The sequence below is a fragment of the Callithrix jacchus genome, chromosome X, assembly GCF_049354715.1.
Source record: "Callithrix jacchus isolate 240 chromosome X, calJac240_pri, whole genome shotgun sequence".
Lineage (NCBI taxonomy): Eukaryota > Metazoa > Chordata > Mammalia > Primates > Cebidae > Callithrix > Callithrix jacchus.
The window spans coordinates 14,744,768-14,753,755 of NC_133524.1; positions in this window are offsets into that span (position 1 = coordinate 14,744,768).

Below are 8,988 nucleotides of genomic sequence, written 5' to 3' on the forward strand. Positions count from 1 at the left end.
CCACTTTCTGATAATTAGTTTCTTTCCAGAGGGGACCACAATTGGGGAAGACCCTTGTGAAGTTCAAATTGAGTTATGTAGTATGTTAGCATGTTTTTATGTGTCCTCTGTCTCCTGGGAAATGGTTGCACTTGACTGACATGGAAATAGCATTATCTCTTTTACTCAAATGGTCCCTGGTTGCAATACTTTTACTCTTCAGTGTGTGTCGCTGATGTTTTGGTGCTCTCTTCAATGCCAGCTGCCAGCATTCTTCAAGGTGAGGGCATGAGGGCAATGAGCAGATCTTTGTTAGGGACTCATATGGACTTGTTCTACTCCACACTTTGCCACTGAACTTTAATACAAGGATTCTGAATTTCCTCTGTGCATGAGAACGTCCTGGAGGGATTTTAAAAACCAGCAATGCCAAGCTCTATTCCTGACCAATCAGATCAGCCCTGATGGTGGGGCACAGGTATCTGAAATTTAAAAATTAAAAAAAAAATCCCAGATGAATGTAATGTGCATCCAGAGTGGAGAACCATCACTTTCATTTATATGTGCTTCAATTTCCTCATTTATAGGAAAAGATGCTGGCATCTGATGAGTCCCAAGAAAATATTCGATAAGCTAAAATCCTAAATTCTGTTTCAAAACTACCAGGACACTTCCTTTTGCAGTCCTTTCTTCTACTAATAAAACTACTATAAGGAATATGCTAATTAACAGATTGTCTTCCCCACAGTGTGTTTATGACATCATTGGTGTCTGTCTTACTATTCACAAGTTTGGAAGGAAGTAAAGTGATGTTTTTCCTTCCAAAGAAACAAAAACAAAAGAAGCAAAAATATAACTCAGTGTATACAGAATGGGAACAAAAACACTGTGATCTTTCACATGATAGCTGAACTTAAATGCTCTGTGACATGAATTTCAATGTCATTTTCTGTCTCTAATCACATCCCTGAAGCACTGATCTGAGGGCCATTGCTGTGGCTAGAGACAGCAAAAGAGACACAGAGTTGAGCCAAACAGGTTTTGGGTTTTGTTTTTGTTTTGGAAAATGAACCTGTCTGGGACTCTGAAAAATAGTTCAAATCAGAATCTACAAAGTAAACCTAGAATAGATTTGAGTGGGCAGATGAGCAGAGCAAAGGCCACCAGGCTCTCCCCACAGGCCAAATGATGAGTGAAGTAAGAGGGACACTTTGGCAGAGTTCTCATCAAATAAGACACTAAAATTCCATGCTTGAGTTACTTAACAACACCCTCTTTGAATTATATACAGCAAGTCTCCTTAAGGTAAAACAAAATTGTGAGAATAATTTAGATACTTTAATCAGCAGTTATCCAAAAAGTTGCTAACTATTTAATAAATGAAGTTTAAAAAATTATCTCCTACTAATCTGTTATGTTGGTATACTCAGTTCATGAATTGCCTGGGGCATAAAAGATATCGTTGATATCCAGCAGCCAATATATGATGTTTTTCAAACCTGTTGGCAATAAAAGGAAAAGATGATGGAAAGAAGCTCTGAGAAAAATTTGAGTTTGGGTCTAGGAACTTCCAGAATATACCAGAAAGTGGGCAATATTGATTAGTAAGGTGTCAGCAGTTACTGCAATTCACATGAATGGCAAATGACACTGTGACACTCAGTGACATCTTCAAAGACTACACATCATCAGATCCCAGGGAGAAAAAATAAAGCCTGGGTAGAGGGTGTTGTCCATGACACAAAGAAGTAAGCAGGTAGAATGTGTCTATAGCGTCATGAATCAGAAACTATGAGGTCAGGAAGCAGAATTTAGCAAGCCAAACTCGAATATTGAGTTCCAAAGGCTAAAGCATTCTGTGAGTCAGAAATCTAAAATGAGACAAACTTACCTAGAATTCCAGCAACAAGTATAGAGCTGTTAATAAGAAAAGATCTGGGAACTGGAGGCTTCCTGATAGGACCAACCCTTCTGATTTGTCTGACACTTTCTTGGTTTTAGCACTGAAAGTCCTGTACCCAAAGACAGCTTCTCAGTCCGGGAAAACAGAAACAGTTGATTATTCTGTTGTTATATAATCCTGAGCCAAGACCGAACATTTTCTGAGTAAGATGAGGCCTATTCTAAGGAAGACTATAAAAGGATACAACCAATTTGAGGGGAACGTCAGAGAAAGAATAGGGAATCAAGAATGCACCTTATAGCTAACACATCTGGCCGGAGGTTAGACATTCTTCTGAATGTCCTTTGATTTCTTGGGACTTCAGTTTCCTTATCTGCAAAATGAATACTTGTGATTAGGGCAGTGACTTTCAGTGTTTTTATTGTTCTCCTTTAAAAGCAGCAGAACATTTTTACAGAAATGAATATATAAACCAGATAGAGCAGAGCTGCTGGGTTAAAGCCAGGTTGGGAGACCTCTAACCCTGACTGCTTGGCTGTACACTCATTTCTGTCCCCAAACAGCCCCTGAGGCATCTGTGCTGGACCTATATGGCTCTGAAAAACACAGTTTTAAAACCATCAACTGGATGATCTTCACGTTTTTTCTGGATCAGAAATCCCATGATGCCTTGACCATCTGCAACATTACACCTATTTTTTCAGAAGTGAATTAACTGTCCCTGCCTCAGTTACCTCTCCCTCTCTCCAGCACATACACTATTCAGAATATAGTCAAAGAACCAACTTGGTTGGGCTTTGCTTATTCTCAGACTCAATGCATAGAAAACATAATGAATTAATAATCTCTGGTGGGTATGAATATTGGGTAACGGATTTTTTGGGGTTGCAGAGAATGTTTGTATCTATGTTTCTATATTGTCTATAATCTGAATATATTTATTTATTTGATATTATTTAAGATATCAACTGTTTACTTGACCTTATGCAGTAATCAACTGTTTGTTTTCCCAGCACTGAGAGACTGTCTTTGGGTGCAGGCTGTCTTTGAGTCTTGGACAAGCTTTGGCCTCATCTACTCTATTTGATCTACTTACCTCCTGCTGCCCAGAGAATTTTTTTTGGTTCCTCCCTTTTGCCTTGCATCCCTGCTTTCACATTGCACTTTTCTAGTTTCTCCTATGTCATTTTCCACCGTGAATTTGCACCACCTTTGCCATGTTGGCTTCTAATGTGAGTTTCATACTTTAATTTCATAAATTAGCTTTTATGTCCCCTGTTCCTAGGGGACTGAACATGCCACACTGCTCCTAGTGGATCTCCCTGCAAGCTAATTTCCTGGCCAGAGGCCTCTTTTCTCCTTGCAAATAGCTTAGTAATCATGCTGTACCCACCTGTAAGACTTAAGGCGTGATTGATTCCCATTTTGTTAGGCCTCATAGGATGTGCTTCCCTGTGAAGAGGATGTTCTGATAAAGAGGAGCCAGACCCAAGTCTGACAACCCTGGATGGTACACCATTTGGTCTTCTAGAGAATGAATACCCTCTAATTGAGCCTCAAATCTTGCCAAGGTATGTATACTTCCCTTTGCCATTTATAATCAAACTCTATGAATAGATATTGATGACCATGTCACCTTAAAAGGATCAGGACCACAGAAGTATAGTAAGCCCCACTCAGTACATTGGAAGGTGGTGGAAGAATCAGGTTACAGCTGTTTATAAGAATATGTTTGATTTACTTAGGAAGAAAGGATACTAAACAAAAGCAAAAATCTTTATCTGAGTAATTGCTCATGAATTATACGCTGCATTCCGGCAGTTAACTCAGTTTCAACCATTCTTTTCTTCAATTACCTAGTACCTGATCATGCCCAGATAGATTTTCTTGGTCTTTTGCTTCCACGTTAATTTGTGTCCTTGGACTATCAGATCTGATTCTGCGCAATGTCATTCGTTCTTCTGTCAATAATTCTGCGTACTTTAAACTGTCCAACCTTGCTACTTCCTGATTCTTAAAAGATGGTAATGGATAGATTTAAGTTAGGATAAAATGTTCTACCACTGATTAATTTTATGAGTCTTTGCAAATTACCCAAACTCACTAAATCTCACTTTTTAGCTATTAAATGGGAAAGATTTGCCGCATAAGATTGTTGTGAATATTGAATTATAACATTTATCAAATGTTTGGCATGATATCTGCCCCATAAGAGGCGATCATTGTTTATATAAAGCAGGACTACTCCAAATGTGGTTCATGGAGCAGTGCTGCTTGTTTGTTACTGGTCTGTGATGAGAAAGTACAGAAATTGAGAGTCAGCAGTTAGAAACTTTTAGATTGGAAAATTTTCTTTTTAAAAAAACTGGTTATTTCCTCACAGATAGTTTGAGAAGCACTGATATACTTGGAACCTCAGTTAAGAAAATGTCTGGCCGCTTAACATATATCACCAGGAAAGACTTTTTTTTTCTTTTAGTCAAAGTCTTGCTCTGTCACCCAGGCTGGAGTGCAGTGGTGCAATCTCAGCTCACTGCAACCTCCGCCTCCTGGGTTCAAGCAATTCTCCTGCCTCAGCCTCCCAAGCAGCTGGGATTACAGACCACCACACTCTGCTAATTTTTGTATTTTTAGTAGAAAGGGGTATCACCATGTTAGCCAATGTGGTCTTGAACTCCTGATCTCAAGTAATCCACCCACCTAGGCCTCCCAAAGTTCTGGGATTACAGGCGTGAGCCACTGCAAGACATTCTTAAGGATATTCAATGACCTCTGAATTTTTTTGCTGCTGATTGTCTTCATGGTATTGTCAATCCTGGAAATCCCTCCTGTCATACTATTACATTTGTGAAGGACCTCTTTCTCTTTTTTGCTCATCTGTTGGTGTCTGTTAAAGAAACACAAATTAACATTAACACTTGTTCAAAACATAGCTCAGAAAATCTGTTTCAAAAGCACACGGGATGCATTCCAAAGCCAACTGGCATTTCTGATTTGTGTTACTCATGCCATTTCTCAAAGCTGTCAGGGGATAATTAAAAGTCAGAAAGGAAAATTTAATCTTTTCATGTTAAAGTATAATGATTGTAGTAGAAAGAAAACGTTAACATTTTCAGAGGAGGAGGAGAGGAGGGCTTGATTAAATCTAAAGAAAACAATCAATTCTAAATGTATGCTGTGGTCACTTTATACATTAGCTTCAGGACAAGAGTGGCATTTGGAGCCCAGACTTTTCAAGGCATTGGCACTGGGCCATTCCTGTAGCACACAGTCATTATGGAGACATTTAATTAGTGCATTTTGCATGATTGCCTATGGACATAGGAAGGGCAATGTGCCATCTAGCACTTTTAGGGTCAATAGATGGCTGAAGAGAAGGCCAGCCTGCAAAATCATGATAAATTGTATGAGATTAGGGACTCCATATTACTTCCATTTTTAATACACTCCATGCCTAGAATAGTGCCTGAACATAGTAGGCTTTCAATAAAATATTTGTTGAATGAAAAAATGAATTTCAAGGTCACCAGTTGTAGAATACAATATTTTGTCATTGGTTTGGTCCAGGATACCTGGTCATGCGAAATGGTAGAACCAGGATTCAAACACACAGATGTCCAAATCCAGACTTCATGTTCATCCTACTACAGCCTGCTGCAGATATGACACCAGAAACAGATATCATATTCTTCCCAATTAGCCCTAGGATATCTCATCTAGGCCACCCACTCCCCAGATTTCACTGAGGCTGTGTTACTCCTCACGTCTCCCACTCCTCTCTCAAAAGGAATGTATAGTAGCACCTCTTAAACTTATTACCAGGAAGATAAAGTTGGATGCTTTTACTGTGGGCAAGAAGTCTTCCATTTCTCTGTCTTCATCTATAGAATGTGTTTTGGCTTTGTCTTAAAGAACTCAAGCTAGCCCTTAAGGGATACAAAAGTAGAAATTACTGTAATAGATTGAAGAATAAAGCCAAAGTGAAATTTGATTCTAAAAATTCATTCTAGTCTTTATCTTCGCTGTTCTAGCAGCTTCATGTAATATATTACCCTTGAGCTTACTTCACTTGAATATTTTTAATACAGTAACAGAACTAACAACAGTGTTTAGTTTAAGTAAACATGATAGCACTTTCCAAGTAAATTGACCTCCTTTCATTGATTAGCAAAAACAACCAAAAATTAGACGAGCTCCGTATTGTGCCCTGAAGGGAGGAAGATTCCGACTTTGTTATATTGAGCGGGAAAAGGACTTTCAGACTCATAAACTCAGAATTCTTTAATTTGACACCCATAATCTAATGTAGTAGCTTCATAAAGTGGGGCTTAGGACTTAAAGTATTGTAAAAATTGAGGCCAAGCGAAAAATAGGGATGAAGGCATGGGTTAAAATAGAAAGAAATTAAGAAAGGCTGGAAAGGAAGAGAAACAAATCAAGGAATAATGAATTAAAATTTCAAATCCAGCTCCTAACTAGTGTTGCTTCCTGGCTTAGATGCTATGAGAAATGTGAAGAATGAATTTCTGTGTCATCTTTTGATGAAGTATGTTTTACACCTAAGTTAATAATTATGCCTGAGTTTACAGTAAAGTGCAAAGGCATAACAGAGCAGAGAAAATTTGTGCTAGAGGCGATTTAGAAGAGGGAAAAGTAATGTTTTCTCACAGCTAGCCAAACAAAAAGGTGAAAAATAGCAAAGTGAGTTAAAATCAGAGGAGGAGCATTTTTTAAAGATGATCTCATAAGCCATGTTAGGCTTATGTGGGAAAGGGTCCCGGCAGGAAACAAGATACACTCAAATAGGGTAAATTAGAGAGGATTTACTAAAGGTACTTTATATAAAAGCTTGTGATTAAAATTAAGGGAAGAAAACTAGGGATGGTAAAAACACCCAGGGGCCAACAATAGCAGGGAGCTGTTATCGTTCTAGGTCCAAAAGCACAAGAGTAGAAAACCATTACTGAAAACTAGGAAGAGCTTTAGTGATAGAAGAGAGTCATCTTTCAGGAACTGTGGCCTTCAACAGAAAAGCAAAACTACCCCCAGGTTTCTGCTCAGCTAGGAGGAAACTGATGAAATAAATACCCCAATCTGTCTTTCCTTCCTAACTCTCCTGCTGGTGCCTTATATTGGCTGAGCTGAATTTTAAGCCAAATGTCAATGAATTTTTGCAGTCCATTAACATTGCCCTGCAGAGATATAGAGCAGGATGAAAGGTGGAGAGGGAATCTGGAGGAACAAAGGGAGAAAACAATGCCCAGGAGTCATGGGCCCTTGGTGATGAAAAATACCAGAAACAGAATAGACTGTCAGACATAAGTGGAAAGTGGAGTGTGCCGTCCTGGTCAAGGAGCTGGAACTCCAAGGTGAAGGGATAGATCCCTGGGGAAAATGGGTGTGTTCAACATAACAGAATCAAAAAGTCTGAAGTCCACAGTTTTCAATATCCTCATGGAACAAAATATGAATTATGGCATCATTTTATTTTAATAGTTAAGTGGCTTCTGGAAACTCAAGAAAATGAGTTGTCATCCATTGTTCATAGCCCATTTCTCATTCTTATTTGTATCAAAGCAACTTTGTACACAAGATATTGAGAATTACATTCATCCTTACTTTATAATACTTTATAAATAAATAGAAAAGTGTATTTTCTATCTGTATGACGAAAGCCTATACAACTGGATTTGTTTAGTATTTAGCTAAAACCTGATTTAGTTTTGTAAAGTTATTTGGCCTTATCTTTAATAAGGCTGTCAAAACTCTGGCATAAATAGTTTTACTTAAAAGGAGAAAGAGAAGTGGTTACTCATTAGTTTCAATCTCTTGACGTTACTCATTTGTTTCAATCTCTTGAGTTTATTATGTTTTTGGTATACTGCTCAAGAAGCAAACACAATTGAATATTTTCCACAGACTTAGTTTTATATTTACATTAAATTATCTCAAGCCCCCTTTAAATATTTTTCTCTGACTAGAAGACCTTTCCTTTGTATCAATAGAATTCTCCCCTTTATTCATATTTAGCAATTTATCTAAGTCATTTGGCATGACTGTTAAACATGCTTAGAATTGCTAAAGTTAATAACTTAAAACTTGAATTATATTTTTTCTCCAGAGGTTCATATAATAATTGCTCAGCTGAAAAATAATATAATCTTGTTTTCTTCATTCACATATATTTTGCATATATTATTCATCATCATTGAAAATGCATCTCTCTTTTTAACTGTTTTGTTAAAGTAATGTGGAATGTTGGAAACAAATTATAATGATCTCCTTAGAATTAAGGAGGTTATTATGTAAATAGCCTCGTGTGATTGTGATAATGAAAAGTATTTATTCAAGACTAACAATTTATTTATTGGAATCCTTAAAGTTTATATAGCCCTATGATCCATGTCATTGCATCCTTGGTACAACCAGGATGGTCAAGAAGAAAAGTGGTATTATTTCCCATTCTACTATACTGGGGCTCAGAAAGTTAGAATAATTTATCTAAGATTGCATAGCTGGTAAGCAGGAGAGGTAGAACTTGAATATATATCTTCTGAATCTTCCAGTTAACACCATGCACCATAGCTGCATAGGCCTGTAAGAAGATAAGTGGGTTTATTAAAGAAACACATGTTTTTTGAAAAGCACTGTTGATGGAGATTCCATCCATTTCTTTGCTGGTCCAACCATCAACCATCTGGCAAGAATTCCTACCATTTATGTGTCTTAGAATTATGGCCCCTATATGGCTATCCAGAAAGGAGATGGAGCAACGCTGGTTTGGCCTATTTTAGAAAGTGAAGCTGATATCCCCTTATGATTAAAACCCTTGGCAAAATAGGCATAGAAGGGATATACCTTAAGGTAGTAAAAGCCATCTATGACAAACCCACAATCAACATAATACTGAATGGGGAAAGGTTGAAAGCATTTCCCCTGAAAATTAGAACAAGACAAAGATGCCCACTTTGACCACTTCTATTCAGCACAGTACTAGAATTTCTAGCTAGAGCAATCAGACAAGAGAAAGAAATAAAGGGCATCCTAATTGGTAAAGAGGGAATCAAACTATTACTGTTTGCTGATGATTTCATCATAAACCTAGA